Below are 18,431 nucleotides of genomic sequence, written 5' to 3' on the forward strand. Positions count from 1 at the left end.
TCATTTAATATATGATCACTGTGCATAGCATATGGGCCTGGAATGACATAATGACACCAGTAAGCCAGGCTCTCTAGTCAGAAATCTCAGAACAAATTATTTCTGCCCATTCTTTTCCTTTCCCTGATACCCTAGTACCCAAATCCTTTCTAGTTCACCCCAAAAATGTCTTCCTTGTGTAACCTCATTAGTCCTGCTGTCGCCTTTTTTTTTTTTTTTAATGTTTATTTATTTTGAGAGAGAGAGGGAGACAGTGAGAGAACAGAGGAGGGGCAGAGAGGGAGGGAGAGAGAGAATCCCAAGTAGGCACCACACTGCCAGCACAGAGCCCATGCAGGGCTTGATCTCGTGAACCATGAAATCCTGACCTGAACCCAAATCAAAAGTTGGACACTTAACCAACTGAGCCACCCAGGAGCCCCTGCTGTCACTTCTTTGGCTCTTTCATCATCTCTGAACTACTATCTCTTCACCATAGTCCATTTTATACACTGACTCCAGAGTTAACTTCCTTCAAATGTTATTCATTCATAAAACAAATACATACTATTGAGTGCTTACCAGGTGCCAGACAGGATACAGAAGTGGGAAAGACAGTGAACTTGTCATGAAACTTGTTTTCCAGTAGGAAAGGAAGAAAATAAAACAGAGAAATAAGGGGCGCCTAGGTGGCTCAGTTGGTTGAGCGTTTAACTCGATTTTTGGCTCAGGTCGTGATCCCAGCGTCATAGGATTGAGCCCTGCATGGGGCTCCATGTTGAGTGTGGATTCTCTCTCTCTCTCTCTCTCTCTCTCTCTCTCTGCCCCTCTTCCCTACTTGTGCATGCTCTCTTTATATATATATCATAAAAAGAAATTTTTTAAATTTAATTTAAAAAACAAGAGAAACAAGATACACAGTAAGATAAATAGTGATAATTACAACAGAGACAAAATATAAAAGGGGTACAAAATAAAAGGAGGGACATAAAGAAGGGGCACTTGTTGCTGTAATTTCTCACTATGGCCTTTGTATTCATCATTCCATTCTGTCTGCCAACTTTCTTTTCCCACCAGCCCATCCCCAAACACTCTACCTTAAGTCAGTAAGAACAGAGGAGAAAATTTCTACAACTGGAAGTGGAGCATTATCTAACTTAATGTCTCCCATTCTAATCTCTGTATTTACCACTCTAGATGAGAGCCCCTAATATTTTCAGTAAATATTGCAGGAATGTATGGGCAGAAAAATGACTGAGGCCAATATTCTGCTGCATGAAAAAATGTTTTAAATTAACATCAAGTGTATTACTGTACATTTAATAATCACGAAAGCCATGGAGAGATGCTAATGTTAGTTTACATTTAAGGCAATTTTTTCAAATAATAAATTATAGGAAACTGACAAGTCAACTCACAGCATATAACTGGTACCTATTTTTTTTAATGTTTATTTTTGAGAGAGAGAGAGAGACAGAGCACAAGCAGGGGAGGGGCAGAAAGAGAAAGAGACATAGAATCCAAAGTAAGTTCCAGGCTCTGAGCTATCAGCACAGAGCCTGATGCAGGGCTTAAACTCACGAACTGCAAGATCATGACCTGACTGAAGTTGGATGCATAACCAACTGAGCCACCCAGCAGCCCCTAACACTAGTACCCATTTTTTTAACATGAAGCCACCAAACTCTTGCCTACTTGTTCCTTTGATATAATCCTTACCAATTTAAGATCTCATAACATCCAACTTGCTACTTTAAAGAAAAGACATAGTTTTCAGATCTCAGTTTAGACTTCATTTCACTATAAACTGTCTAATTTATTCAGTCACTCTTCAGATATGAAGAGTAAAAATTCGATGTTTTCTGCTACAGCTGTCTACTAGCTGTAGACACTTGAGAAAGTCTTTTTATCTTGGGCAAGTCTTTTTTCTCTCATCTGTAAAATGAAGTGGTATTTGTTATACAGACTAAATTAGGTAATATATTTAAAGTCATTTGCTTTTGTGAAACATAGAACATATGCAAATGTAAGGTAACAGTTACTCAATACGTGCCTCATCAAAGACAGTAACTTAACATGACTTCTTACATTTACTTTGAATGAAACACAGATATATAAATGTAAATACAGTGACAGTCTGAACTAATGGGGGGACAGAAAGAAGTGTGCATCTCTCTTACCCTTAGGATAAACTATATTAGGAAAACATTTCTAGAAAGTTCATAAATAATAGAAAGCATTACATTATTAAGTTTCATATTAGCAATACAGGCAATAAGTAGTACTACAGTATGTGAGGGAAAAGACTGATGACTGTGAACCAAAATGACACATAAGCTGGATTTTAGTGATTGATTAGATAGGACTAAAGAGGTAACTCAAGGATAAATGGCAAGTTTATTCTATACAGGGTGAATGTCATGATCAAAGGGGTACAGAAAATATAAAGTATTAAGAAGTCTGATTTAGATAAAGTAGAATGTTTCTTAATAAGAATTACAGGGAGGGGCTTCTGGGTGGCTCAGTCAGTTAAGCATCTGACTTCAGCTCAGATCATGATCTCACATGAGTTCAAGTTCTGCAGTAGGTGAAATTGAGCTCTGGTTCAGGTGAGCCCCACTTCACTCTCTCTCTCTGCCCCTCATGGGATATTGTCTCTCTCTCTCTGCCCCTCACTCACTTATGCACTCTCTCAAAAAAAAACTTTTTTAAATACAAAATAAAATAAATATTACAGGGATGAGGCTACAGAAGGTAGGTGAGGTCAGGTCCTGCCAACTAAGAATTTTTTAGCTAAAATTAGTACCTTAATAAAAGTAATATGGTAGCAGGATGAGAGTGAAGGCAGATGATGGTGAGTCAGAGAAAAACAGTATATTGATTCATTCAACAAATATTTATAGATCTACTAATTTTGAGATGCTAGAAATAAGATAGTGAACTTGTAGGGCTTACATTTATTAAGGAAGATAAACAATAATCCAAAGCAAGCAAAGTAAAATACATCAAAAAGTGGTATCTACTATAAGGACAGAAATGGTAATTGGATGGAGTATGAACATGGTAGGGGCTGAGAAAGAAGTTCAGTGAGAAGACTGAGGCGAAAGGCCAGTGAATATTAATGTATGTGGGGGAGCAGAGGGTATGTGGGAAATCTCTGTATCTTCCCCTCAATTTTGCCACAAACCTAAAACTGCTCTAAAAATAAAGTCTACTTAAAAATATTTTTAACGTTTATTCATTTTTGAGAGACAGAGAGAGAGACAGAGCATGAGCAGGGAAGGGGCAGAGAGAGAGGGAGACACAGAATCTGAAGCAGGCTCCAGGCTCTGAGGTGTCAGCACAGAATCCGATGTGGGGCTCGAACCCACAGGCTGTGAGATCATGACCTGAGCCAAAGTCAGATGCTTAACCGACTGAGCCACCAAGGTGCCCCAATAAAGTCTATTAAAAAAAAAAAGAAGAAGAAGGTTGAAGATTAGGGAGTATTTATATTACCAAAGGCTCTATAAATTTAGATGAAGACTTTGAATTTTATTCTAAGACCTACTAATACTACTGTAGGACTCTAAGATTAGGGTTGATATGATCCGATGAAATTTATTTAAGATCACTATGGTCATTTACAAAATCAAAGCATGGGTAGTAGGAGGAATACTTCTGCTACAGGCAGAGGCTCCAGTGAGATAAAGAGAAATCAGCAAAATTTTTATTTACTCTGTGTACTTGCTTGATAGTATAGAACAGTCAGCAAATTCTTCCTTAATGAATCAGATATTATATTTCAGTCTCTGTTCTAACCACAGAATTCTGCTCTTATAGCATGAAAGCAGACTTAGAAAATATATAAGCAAATGAGTATGGCTATGTCCCAATAAAACTTTATTTACAAAAACAGGTGGCAGCCAGATTAAGCCTGCAGGCCACAGTTTGCCAGCTTCTGATACAGAAGATGAAGAAATCCTATATTCAAAGCTAGGTCTCCAGGCCCAATGATTCTCCACACAGGACTTCTACCAAGTTCACAGTGGCAGCATGGAGGACTGGAAGCCTGACAAGAGAGTTGATTATGATCTCATAATCAGATGGAATTAGCCAGAATCCTGCTAAGTACTGACATACACACAGATCTCACCCTAGACATATGGAATACATGTGAACTGAAACAAACTGAACTATAACCTAGCCCTTATCCACTTCAACGATCCATCAAATCCAAAAGATCAAACTCAGATATGTGAAGAAGTCAGAAAATATGACCCATAATCAAGTGGCAAAATAATTAATAGAAGCAGATGCATATATATCTTAGCAGGGACATCAGCTATTAAACTATTATTTTTAGCTAGTATGTCTAAGTTAAGAAAAAAGAGGTTAAAGCAGAAAAAAATAAAAAAGACTGAAAATTTCAATAGAGAAATGTAATTATCTTTAAAAGAACCACATGAGCATCTGTAACTGAAAAACATTATCTGAATTAGAATTAATTTCCTGGGCATAAAGGCTGACTGAACACAGCAGAAGAAAGGATCAATGAACATGGAGACAGGCCAAGATACATTAACCAAAGAGAAAAAAAAGTCCAAAAAACAAAAAGAACACAGGTTGATATACGTGAGAGATAATATCAAAGAATCTAATATATATAAAGTTCTAAAACACAGATAAAAAAAAAAAAAAGAACTACTTTAAGAAATAATGGCTCAGGCTGTCCACATTTGATGAGACATCTCCAAAATACAAAACAGAGAAAGAAAATCATACACCTAGGCAATATCACAGCCCAATACTAAAAGCCAAGATAAATAAAAAAAATTTAAAACAACCAGATCAAATTAAATAAATACATAGGTCACATTATATTCCAAGTTGGGAAGGGTGGGAGAAACATTGCAAATAATGGGTGAGCGCCCATCAGAAACAATGAGTCCAAACATAACAGAATAACATCTTTAAAGTGTTGAAAGAAAAAAATTACCAATCTACAATTTCATACCTAAGGAAAATATCCTTCAAAAAATAAAGGCAAAAAAAAAAAAAACATCATAGGAAAACAAGAGCTGAGATAATTCACTGCAGGCAGACCCACACTTCAAGAAATGCAAAGGAAATTCCACAGGGTGAAAAAAAATCTCCGATATAACACCATTTTATAAGAAGGAATGGAATACACTAGAAGAGGTAAATACATGGGTAAATAAAAAAAGACTTTTTTTTAAATCTTAAGAAGACTGCTGACTACATAAAGCAACAGTAATACAATGTATTGTAAAATATATACTATAGAAGTAAAATATAAGACAATGGAAGTGTGTACTATAAATAGAATTAAATATCATAAGGTCATTACAGTGCTAACAAAGTAGTAAAATAAAAATTCAAGTTAAACCATAAAAAGTTAAAGATGCGTAATCCCTTGTGTAATCTCTTTAAAAAAATTCCAAGAAGGTGTACCTAAAAGGCCAAGAAAATGGAAAGAATATAAAAAAAATTTTTTTGATAAATCTTCAAGACAGAAAGCAGGGGAAAAAAGAACAAGAAACATACGGAATGCAAAACAAAGAGCAAGATGAGAAACTTAAACCAAATCATATCAAGTCATATAGTCAATGTAAATGGACTAATTTTACCATTTAAAAATGGAAAATCAAATTGGATATAATAAGACAAAAAATACATGACATTTATAAGAGATACACTTTAAATACAAATCCAGACATATTTAAGGCAAAATTACTGAAAGCTCAACTAAGCAAAAGAAGTTAACATAAAAGAGAAGAAATTAGTAGTTTAAAAATTAAAGATCAGTAGTTAAAAAATTAGTAGTTTACTTAATAAATATAGTTAACTTCGTCCTATGAATTAAAAATACACTTCATTCTCCAGAACCCACTAGTTATAAAATCTGATCAAAATTCAGCCAAGAAAAATTAATTCCAATACTTTAAAAGCAAGGCAAACTTTTTCTTTTAGGGCCAGATTGTAAATATTTTAGGACTGTGGGCTGTACAGTCTCTATCACAAATGTGATGCTATGTAAATAAAACTTTATTTACAAATACAGGTGGTTTGTTTACAGGAGGTAGTTCACCCATCACTACTTTAAAGAGAAGCAAATGATCAGGACATTTTCTAACCACCATACATTAAACTAGAAAATTATAACAAAGCATTAACAAACAAACAAAATCAATGACTTGGGAAATTTTAAGCTGATTAAATTACTCAGGTTTAAAGGAAAATCAAGAATTATAGACCATGTGAATAGTTAATAATGAGATTATATGTAGAAGTTTATGGAATAGGGCAAAAGCTATATAAGGAAAATGTATAATGTAAACAAGAAAAAGATAAAATTGATAAATCAAGGAGTTGTAAATTTGGAAATAAGCTAATAAAAAAAGATAAGCCTGAAAGCTCAGAGATAGGAAATATGAAAATAGTATGAGGAGAAGTTAAATTAATCTCAAATGACCATAATATATATAGCTTTATGTACATTTTAAAATCTCAATGAAATGGACAATTTTTTGGGAAAATAACAGACTACCTAAATTACCTAAAGGAAACCTAATTCTATGAATGACAATAAAATAGAAAATACTGTCCAAAAACTACCAATAAAAACCCCTCAGGAAACCTAGGTCAACCATTTTTATGTATGAGTTCTATTAAACTTACAAGGAATAAATAATTTATATGATACATAAAGCACAGTGAAAGATAGAAACCATAACAATTCATCTTGTGAAGTTAGCACAACTCTAAAACAACTCTAAGAAAAAGGGATGAGAATTAAACTGGGAAAAAATAGATGTGAAAACATGAGTGTGAGTGTATGTGTCTATCTGGTGAGAAGTGTTCTTAATTTAATTACTAAACTGCTACAAATATCAGAAATATAAACAAAACCAATAAAATCAAACTTGTTTCAAAATGCAACTTCAAGGTTCTCACTACTTTTTTCATTCCCCAACCACATTAATTTTTCTGGCTCACTGTTGTCTACTGCCAAATAAGAATCCTTATTCTCTGTTATATGACCACATTCTGTCGCTTTCTCCAATGACTTTTCACCTTGAATTCCATGACAACCTATCTTAACTGGCAAGGACAAATGAATTTCATAAGAACTATCTCAACAGCCAACCACAAATTGGAAAAATTGATAGGCAGAGAAACAGAAAGGGAAGTACTGTACTAGAGAAAAAAATATGACAGGTTTAGGTGATATTACAAAAAGATTTTGTAGCTCTAAATTAAGTAAGCAGGATCCTTTCCTCATCTTAAATGGGAGTATATTTTTTTAATGTTTATTTTTTGAAGCAGAGACAGAGCATGAGCGAGGGAGGGGCAGAGAGAGAGGGAGACAGATATCCAAAGTAGCAGGCTCCAGGCTCTGAGCTGTCAGCACAGAGCCTGATGCGGGGCTCAAACTCATGAACTGTGAGATCATGACCTGAGCTAAAGTCAGGCACTTAACTGACTAAGCCACCCAGGCACCCCGAGAGTGTATTTTTTAACCAAATTTTGTTAGAACAGGTTACAGAAAAGGTAAAACTCTTAAAAAGCATATGCTGTAATTTCATGGTTTATTAGTGAAATAAAACGTACTGTCCCCAGAAGGGAAAAAGATATTTTTACAATACAATTATATTTGCATTAAATACTATTATATGTATTTCTTTACAGTTTATTATGAACAATCATTATTCAAAGAGCAATGAAGATTTTAGTTAACTTCAGTGGACTATAGACCTCCCCCACCCCAAAAAAAGGAAAAAGGAAAAGGAAAAACCCACCACTAACGAATACTTCTAATATAGTGCCTTATTTTTACAGATAATGTAATTTTTGTTCATGGGGGTATTTAAAGAGAATTTAACTCAAATTCAAATTCAAACATCCAGTACCCTACCTGGTACTTAGATAGTAAAATGTGATAAACTGGACTTCCTCAAAATTAAAAACCATTGCTCTACAAAAGCCCCTGATAAAGAGGTAAAAAGACAATCAAAAGACTGGGAGAAGATATTTGCAAACCACATATCTAACAAAGGCTAGAATATATAAAGAACTCTCAAAATTCAACACACACACCAACCAAAATAATCCAATCAGAAGACAGTGAAAAGATATGAGGAGATATTTCACCAAAGAAATACAGACAGCAAATAAGCACCTGAAAAAAGGCTCAGTAATCATCAGCCAGTACAGAAACACAGTTAAAAGCATGAGATACCATTATACACTTATCAAAACAGCTAAAATCAAAACAGTGACAAAAACAAATGCTAGCAAGGATGAAGAGAAACCAGATCACTTGAACAAGGCTAGTAGGCATGTAAAATGGAATAGCCACTCTGGCAAAGACTTGGCATTTTCTTTAGAAACTAAACATGCAACTGAAGTATGTTCTGACCCTACCTTCTAGACATTTATCTGAAATAAATGAAACTTATGTTCACACAAAACCCTGTACATTTTCCCATTAGACCAGCAATTCCACTCCTATAAATATTCTCCCCCAAAATTTAAAACAAACTTAGACAGTTGTATCACAATGTTCATAGTAGCATTATTCACAATAGTGAAAAAGAAGAAGAAAAAAAAACCCAAGTGTTTGTCCACAGATGAATGGATAAGCAAAATGTGACATATACATAAAAGGAATATTACTGAGTTAGAAAAAGGAACGAAGTTCTGATACATGCTAAAACACAAATGAACCTTGGCAACACTACACTAGATGAAATAAGCTAGACAGAAAAGGACAAAATAGTATGATTGTACTATGTAAAAAACCTAAAAAGGCAAATTCAGAGAAACAGGAAGTAAATTAGAGGGTATCAGGAGCTAGAGGGAGGGGGAAATGGGGAGTTACTGCTAAATAGGCATGGCATTTGTGTTTGGAATGATGAAAAATTAGGAGCTGACGAAGTTTTGGGCAGATGGTGGTGATGGCTGCACAACACTGTGAAAGTAATTAATGCCACTGAATTGTACAATTAAACATGGTTAAAATAGAGAATTTATGTTATATATATTTTACCACAATAAAAAAAACTTCAAAAAATTAGTCCATGGCCTGCAATACTAGTGCAATGCCTAGCAGAACAGACGATTTCAATATTCAACAGCACAGAATCTCCCACAGAAAACAATTCCTACCTAAGATGAGCTTATAAACAAACTTTAAAAACACATGAGGAAATAACCCACCAGGAACAAGTCATAAAACACAGCAGAAAAATTAGCACCCCAAGCATTTAAGGTAATACAATGACACAAGAAAACATAAAAATATAACCCCTTGATTGTATCTCTAGCTCAGGTCTCAATCACGGGCAGATTCTGATTGTTTAAAAATTTAGGAGGTATTCCTCAGTCATAATGGCAGTTTGTCCTACAATGCCTTGGACAATTTCAAAAAATGAAGTAGCAATAGTGCTCTGGCCTTATTAATATGCCATGGTTTTCCTTACTCTCTGTCCTAGACACATCTAGCCTATGTTTAACCATGTGACCAGGTATAATTAGCTTTAGTACTTTATAAGTCACACCCCCACCAAAATCAATTATTCTTTTTCATCTTCAGTTATTCTCATTTATTCTTCCACAGAACTTAAATTATTTTAACCAAATAAAAGTGAACCTGTTGTTGCCCTTGAATGAAACTGCAACAAATTAATGTGTAAATCAAATAACATGATATGTCTTTCCATTTGGCCAAGTCTTACACAGGTTCCCTGTCAAATTTATCCCTGAGAATATGATGGTTGTTATCATTGTGAATGTAAATTTGTTATGTACATTTCTAATCAGTAAATATTGGTAGAGCTAAAAGTGTCAACCACCCCCCAACTTATATTATTTCTACTAGATATTTACTGGATTCTCTAGGGTTTTCAATTCATTTAAAAATAAAGATGACACTGTCTTTTCTTCTCCAATATTTATACTAGTTATTTTATTTTCTTGTCTTTATTATATACTAGAATTTCCAAACAATTGTGAAAAAGAGTGGTAACAGGAGAAATCGTGGCCACGTTTCTGTTTTAGAAGTGGCTGCAGTACTTCTTTGTTCAGTATGATGTTTAGTTTTAGAGTTGGTGACTAGCTTTTATTATACTTAAAGTACCTTTCTTTCTATTTGATGATGTTTTTAAAGGCTGCTGCTCAGTTTTATAAAATGCTATTTCAGAATATAATGCTACAACAATGTGGTTTATAATTTTTTTTCTAAGTTAAAAACCTGTTGATTTTCTGTTATATAAACATCTTTGCATTCCTGGCATAAATTCTACTTGTTATAGTACATTATCAGCAATTATTTATATTTAACTGTAAGTTTTACTTATTTACTTTGGCCCGCTTTTCTTTCTATACCTCCTGCTTTATTTACATTTATTTTCTACTTTGCTGGGAGATACCCTCAAGTTTTGTTCTTCCAACAGCTGTGTTACACTAGGGTACTATACTTTGAGTTCTCGAATATGTGAAATTAGCAGTTATTTTTCCCATTCATACTTGAATAATCGTTTACAATTACAATGATGCAACGATACCAATTAATGACATTAACATCTATCAAAGAAGCATATTTTTTTATTTTTATTTGATTTATTTTTTTTTTAATTTACATCCAAGTTAGCATATGGTGCAACAATGTTTCAGGAGTAGATTCCTTAATGCCCCTTACCCATTTATCCCATACCCCTCCCACCACCCCTCCAGTAACCCTCTGTTTGTTCTCCATATTTGAGTCTCTTATGTTTTGTTCCCCTCTCTGTTTTTATGTAATTTTTGCCTCCCTTCCCTTATGCTCATCTGTTTTGTATCTTAAAGTCCTCATATAAGTGAAGTCATGTGATACTTGTCTTTCTCTAATTTTGCTTAGCATAATACCCTCTAGTTCCATCCACATAGTTGCAAATGGCAGGATTTCATTCTTTTTGGCTGCTGAACAATACTCCATTGTACATATATATACCACATCTTCTTTATCCATTCATCCATTGATGGACATTTGGGCTCTTTCCATGCTTTGGCTATCGTTGATAGTGCTGGTATAAACACTGGGGTGTGTGTGCCCCTTCGAAACAGCATACCTGTATCCCTTGGATAAATACCTAGAAGTGCAATTGCTGGGTCATAAGGTAGTTCTATTTTTAAATTTTTGAGGAACCTACATACTGTTTTCCACCATGGCTGCACCAGTTTGCATTCCCACGAGCAGTGCAAAAGAGATCCTCTTTCTCTGCATCATCACCAATATCTATTGTTGCCTGAGTTGTTTATGTTAGCCATTCTGACAGGTGTGGGACGGTATCTCATTGTGGTTTTGATTTGTATTTTCCTGATGATGAGTGATGCTGAGTATTTTTTCATGTGTCACTTGGTCATCTGGATGTCTTCTTTGGAGAAGTGTCTATTCATGTCTTTTGCCCATTTCTTCACTGGATTATTTGTTTTTCGGGTGTTAAGTTTGATAAGTTCTTTACAGATTTTGGATACTAACCCTTTATCTGATACATTGTTTGCAAATATCTTCTCCCATTCTGTCGGTTGCCTTTTAGTTTTACAGACTGTTTCCATCGCTGTGCAGAAGCTTTTTATTTTGATGAGGTCCCAATAGTTCATTTTTGCTTTTGTTTCCTTTGCCTCTGGAGACATGTTGAGTAAGAAGCTGCTGCAGCCAAGGTCAAAGAGGTTTCTGCCTGCTTTCTCCTCAAGGATTTTGACGGCTTCCTATCTTACATTTAGGTCTTTCATCCATTTTGAGTTTATTTTTGTGTATGGTGTAAGAAAGTGGTCAAGGTTCATTTATCTGCATGTCGCTGTCCAGTTTTCCCAGCACCACTTGCTGAAGAGACTGTCTTTATTCCATTGGATATTCTTTCCCGCTTTGCCAAAGATTAGTTGGCCATACATTTGTGGGTCCATTTCGGGGTTCTCTATTCTGTTCCATTGATCTGAATGTCTGGTCTTGTGCCAGTACCATACTGTCTTGATGATTACAGCTTTGTAATACAACTTGAAGTCCGAGATTATGATACCTCCTGCTTTGGTTTTATTTTTCAAGATTGCTTTGGCTATTCAGGGTCTTTTCTGGTTCCATACAAATTTTAGGATTGTTTGTTCTAGCTCTGTGAAGAATGCTGATGTTATTTTGATAGGTATTGCATTGAATATTTAGATTGCTTTGGGTAGTGTTGACATTTAACAATATTTGTTCTTCATATCCAGGAACATGGAATCTTTTTCCATTTTTTGGTGTCTTCTTCAATTTCTTTCATAAGCTTTCTATAGTTTTCAGTGTATAGATTTTTCACCTCTTTAGTTAGATTTATTCCTAGGTATTTTATGGATTTTGGTGCAATTGTAAATGGGATTGATTCCTTGATTTCTCTTTCTGTTGCTTCATTATTGTTGTATAGGAATGCACCAATCAATGTGATTTCAGCGCATTGATTTTACATCCTGCAACTTTGCTGAATTCATGGACCAGTTCTAGCAGTTTTTTGGTGGAATCTTTTGTGTTTTCCATATAGAATATCATGTCATCTGCAAAGAGTGATAAAAGTTTGATCTCCTCCTGGCCTATGTGGATGCCTTTTATTTCTTCGTGTTGTCTGATTGCTGAGGTTAAGACTTCTAATACTATGTTGAATAACAGTGGTGAGAGTGAATATCCCTGTCTTTTTCCTGACCTTAGGGGGAAAGCTCTCAGTTTTTCCCCATTGAGGATGATATTAGCGTTGGGTCTTTCATAATATGGCTTTTATGATCTTGAGGTATGACCCTTCTATCCCTACTTTCTTAATGGTTTTTATCAAGAAAGGATGCTGTATTTTGTCAAATGTTTTCAAAGAAGCATATTTTAACTTTCACTAATTACTTGCATGTTTAAAGTAGTAAGTTAAGACAAAAATTAAGAAAATATATAAACATATAACTTTTAATTTTTTAATGTTTATTTTTGAGAGAGAGACAGACAGACAGACAGACAGTGTGAGTGGGCAAAGGGGAGAGAGAGAGGGAGACACAGAATCTGAAGCAGGCTCCAGGCTCAGAGCTATCAGCAGAGAGCCTGATGCAGGGCTCAAACTCACACACTGTGAGATCACAACGTGAGCTGAAGTCGGAAATTAGCCGATTCAGCCACCGAGGCACCCCTAAACGTAACTTTTAAAAAAGAGAAACATATATATTTCCTTTATAACTCATAATGTTTTAAAAAGAGTCATACAATTGGTTTTTTTTCATAAAACTTAGGAGTCCTACATGTATCTAGTCCTACATGTATCAAGAATAATTTTTACATGAAAATTTTGAAAGAAGTTATAAAATTCAGTTATAAAACTGGTTATTTACATATGCTTAGGGAAAAAAACTTTGCCTGAGAAAATTCATTTGTTATTTTTGGATATAAAATCTATTAATGTGAAATATTTATATAGTGGCCTACACAAAAGTTCAGATCAACTATTTAAAATACAAATTACAACATGACAATTTCCCTTTATTACAAATTCTTTTTAAATGAATACTAAGTTAGTTTCCTAAAACAAAACAAATAATTATGCTTATGAGAAAACTTACCTTATGAATCTTAAATATAAGCTAGGAGCAAAAGTTAATATAAAGAATGAAGTCCACCCAATTATTCATTAACAGTTAAAGAAAAAAAATAATAATGAAAACACTAATGATGTTATTCGATAGGTATACTTTTTTTAAAATATAAAATTTATTCTTGCTTTATAATTTCCTACCTTGGAGTACATTTGGCTTCTTTTCACACAGGATACAAAGCACTATTTTTATACCTAATCTAACTTATAACTACACTAAATTATAAACATTTTACACGAAAAACCATGGAGAAGAATAAACAGTAAAATGAGACCCCCCAAAATCATTATTGACATAATTAAATACCTAGTAAATCAAAAGGAATTAGCTTTAATACTACGGTAGAACCCTGACATGTATGGATTTAATAATATCTCTGCTAGAGCTGTACTTACTCTGAAGCCTAAGATACAATCATTTGTAATTTTGCTAAAGTGCAAATATGATGCCTACCTTTAATCAGAATAGTATGTATACATAAGTCGCTTATCTGGTACTCAGATCAAAAAGTCTATTCACAACTGCATCCTAGTATGACTTTATTGATTTCTACTAATATCTTATAGAAAGTAATAGCTGTGAAGTGATAGAAAATGCTAGTGCTGGTGTCAAAAGTGAACAACTGAAGGTATCTAAGAAAATCATGGTTCTAGGCCAGAAAATAAATTTGGGATAAGCCATTTCTTTAGGTGTCAAATTTGGAAACCACTCAGATCTCTGATCTCTATGAGTATGTGTGTGTGTGTGTGTGCATGTGATCAAAAAGTGATGCCAATAATTATCTGTCTTCTGCCAAACTCAATCAAACTGTGTGGGGAGACAAAATAACTAAATGTAATGTGGTTCTCTGGACTGGATTCTGAAACATAATGAGGACATTAATGGAAAAACTAATGAAATCCAAATAAAGATCTGCAGTTTAGTAAACAGTAGTTTACTAATGTTGGTTTCTTAGTTCAGACAAATGGACCATAATAATATAAGATGTAACAATGGGTAAAAGTGGGTAAGTGGTATTGAGAATTGTCTGTACTATCTTTACAACTTTTCTCTAAATCCAAATTTAACCCAAAATAAAATGTTTACTTCAAAAAAATAACTAAAAAGTAAAATAACAGACAAACAAGGAAATGAAATAACATTAGTAAAAACCAAAAGAAAGAGACAATAGAAACAGACACATTTAGTTACCAGACACAGATTTTACTATGTTTAGGGACATAAGAGACAAGACTGAGAATACTGACAAAGAAATGAAAACCATAAAAAGAATCAAATGGCGTCTACCTGCTGATTGTTTTTAAGTTGAAAGGGGAAAATCAGTATCCATTAGTAGAAAAACCTGGAGAGCACCTTGATTTGGTGATCAAAATCACTAATAAGAGACAGATGGACACTGTGCGCTTCCAGCTGTGATGCCCCAAGAAGAAAAAACATAAATTTAAGTAACATTCAGACCACAGATACATACCCTGAATCTAGTCATTAAAAAAAAAAAAAAAATCAAACACAAAATTAGGGGCTTCTGCTTATTTTTAAAAAGAGAGACTTTATTCTTCAAAAATGTCAAAAAAGGTTGAGTATTTCAAATTAAATGAGAATAAAAAGACATGACAAGTAATGTAATGCCTTATCCTTATTAGAGCTTGGGAAGAAGGGAGAAAATTCTACACAGGAAATTACTTGGTAAACTGACAAAATGTGGAAAATAAATGGTAGATTAGATAAAAAGTATATCGATGTTAAACTGTTTGAAATTGATAACTATACTGTGGTTATATAGAGGAACCTCCTTTCCTCAAGAAAGTCACACTAAAATTTTTAAAGAGTAAAGGGGCATAATGTATTTAACTTACTCTCAAGTGATTTTTTAAAAAGTGAGTGTGAGAGAGAAGACAGACTTGGGGAGAGAGGGAGACAGAACATGTATGTATGTATAGAGAGAGAATGATAAAATAAATGCAGTGAAAGTTAAAAACTCATGAATGTGTGGAAGGGCATGTGTTCTTTGTACTATTATTGCATCCTTTCAGTAAGCTTAAATTTATTTCAAAAAAATTTAAGTTGGCAAATGGAATTTCTAGGACTGAAATACACAAAAAACTAAAATTAAGAACTGAATACAGTTAAGGGCAGATTATACACCACTGAAGAGTGAATTAGTGAACTGTAAGATAGCCTTATCAAAAAGAAAATATCCTGCATAAAGCATATAGAGAGAAAAGGATAGGAAGAGATTTTAAGAGACAGAGATAATATGCATGTGGTCTATCAAATGCATAACTGGAGTCCTAAAAATAAAGGAAAGAGTGAAAATGAAGGGAGAAAAAATCTGAAGAGATAATGGATAATATCTTTTTGAAAGTGATGAAAGCCAACAAGCCATAAATTCAAAAAACACTACAAACATAAATAGATGATGAACAATGATGGAAGAAGGTACTGTGCTAAGTGAAAAATCAGAGAAAGATAAATATCGTATGTTTTCCCTGGTATGTGGAATCTAAAATACAAAATCAACCAACCAACCAACCAACCAAATAGAAACAAACTTGTAAATACAGAGAACCAACTAGTGGCTGCCAAAGGGAGGGGGTTTGGGGAAGGGCAAAAAAGGTGAAGGAGATTAAGAGGTACATACCCTCAGTTATAAAACAAGTCATGGAGATGAAAAGTACAGTATACTAATTGTCCAATCACTATTGTATACCTGAAACTAATATAACATTGTATGTCAACTCTACTTTAATAATAATAATAATAAAAAAAAAAGAAAACCACTCCTGGGCACATCACTGTAAATCTAGAAAACTAAAAACAAGGAGAAAAAAGATCGCCTTTAAAGAGGCAGCAATTAAGACTAACAGTTGACTTCTCACCAGAAATAATTCAAGAAACCAGAAGACAGGGGCTCCTGGGTGGCTCAGTCAGTTGAGCATTTGACTTCAGCTCAGGTCATGATCTCACGGTTTGTGGATTCAAGCCCTACGTTGGGCTCTGTGCTGACAGCTCGGAGCCTGGACCCTGCTTCAGATTCTGTGCCTCCCTCTCTCTGCCCCTCCCCAACTCACACTGTGTCTCTGTCTCTCAAAAATGAATAAACATTTTAAAAAGTTAAAAAAAAAAAAGCCAGAAGACAACTATATTTGAAAGTGCTGAAAGACAACTGCCAATCTAGAACTCTATTCCCAGCAAGAATATCCTGCAAAAATAAAGGCAAAATAAAGACATTTCCACATAAACCAAAGCAAAGTAAATTTGCCACATGAAGGAAATACTAAAGGGTCTTCTCCAGACAAAATTAAAGGTGATCCCATCTAGCAGAAGTGAGGGACGAAGGAAGGAATGAAAATCAGTGAAATGATCAAATATATAGGTAAACCTAAATAATGGTGAGTATATAAAACAACAATAATGTCTTGTAGAGTTTAAAATACATTCAGGGGAAATGAATGTAAGGCTCTTGCATTGTCCAAGAAGAAAGGAAAAGTACCATTTGACATCAAACTTTGATTGATGTTTTAATCTTTAAGGTAAGCACTGAAAGAAGTACAGGAATATGTAATTTCTAAGTCAAAAGGAAGAGATACAGAATAATAAAAAATGTTTTGATATATCAAAAATAAAGCAAGAAAGGAGAAAGCATGCAGAACAGGCAGTATAAGTAGAAAGCACATTGTAATGTGTTATATTTAACGTTTATTTATTTTTGGGACAGAGAGAGACAGAGCATGAACGGGGGAGGGTCAGAGAGAGAAGGAGACACAGAATCGGAAACAGGCTCCAGGCTCCGAGCCATCAGCCCAGAGCTCGACGCGGGGCTCGAACTCACGGACCGCGAGACCGTGACCTGGCTGAAGTCAGACACTTAACCGACTGCGCCACCCAGGCGCCCCTGTAATGTGTTATATTTAAACACAAATATATCATTGGTTGAATTAATGTGGATTAACCAACATCTCCCTTAAGAGAAAAATTTGTCTGAATAAATTAAAAAAAGAAAGCTCAACTATACCCTATTAACAGTAAAACCATACAGAAATGCTGAAAGTAAAAGAACAAATTATACTCTGCAAGCACTGTGATCAAGAGAAAGGTAGGATAGCTACAGTAATACTAGACAAAGTCAACTTTCAAACAAAAGACATTATTAGAAATAAAGAGGACATTTAATTATGGTAAAACAGATTCACTAGGAAGATACAGCCATTCTAAATTTCAGTGTGTCTAATAAGATAGGTTCCAAATATATAAAGCAAAAATTGTCAGGAACCAGAAGGAGAAAATTCCACAATCATAGTGTGAGATTTAATCACATCTTTCTCAGTAAATACTTTCTTTAAAATAAATAAGGGTATAAAATATTTGAGTACCACCATTAACAAAACTGACCCACACTAGACCCAGTAACTGTAGAATCCATATTATTTTCAGATGCATCTAGAACATTCACCAAAAATTGACCATAAGCAGAGCTGTAAGGCAAATCTCAAAAAATATCAAAAAAATAGGGGCACCTGGACTGTCTCTGTCCGTTAAACATCCGACTTTGGTTCAGGTCATGATCTCAAAGGTTGCTGAGTTCAAGCCCTGCATCAGTGAGTTCGAGCCCTGCACTGGGCTCTGTGCTGATAGCTCAGAGCCTGGAGCCTGCTTCGGATTCTGTGTCTCCCTCTCTCTCTGCCCCTCCCCTGTTCACACTCTGTCTTTCTCTCTCAAAAATAAATAAACGTAAAAAAAAATTTTTTAATCAAAAAAATAAAATAATAATATAAGAGAACTTAACTATACTGTTATCACGGAACCTAAGTTAA

The 18,431-nt window shown here is 34.4% G+C and overlaps 1 protein-coding gene across 1 annotated transcript in view; it reads right to left on the minus strand.

Moving 5' to 3' along the window:
- The window catches only part of TANC2 (tetratricopeptide repeat, ankyrin repeat and coiled-coil containing 2), a 371,592-nt gene that overhangs the window by 289,784 nt on the left and 63,377 nt on the right, over positions 1-18,431 (minus strand). The window lies entirely within an intron of this gene.

The sequence above is a fragment of the Lynx rufus genome, unplaced genomic scaffold (assembly GCF_022079265.1).
Source record: "Lynx rufus isolate CCGP_SWC_20201006 ecotype Redwood Valley unplaced genomic scaffold, mLynRuf1.p SCAF_18, whole genome shotgun sequence".
Classification (NCBI taxonomy): domain Eukaryota; kingdom Metazoa; phylum Chordata; class Mammalia; order Carnivora; family Felidae; genus Lynx; species Lynx rufus.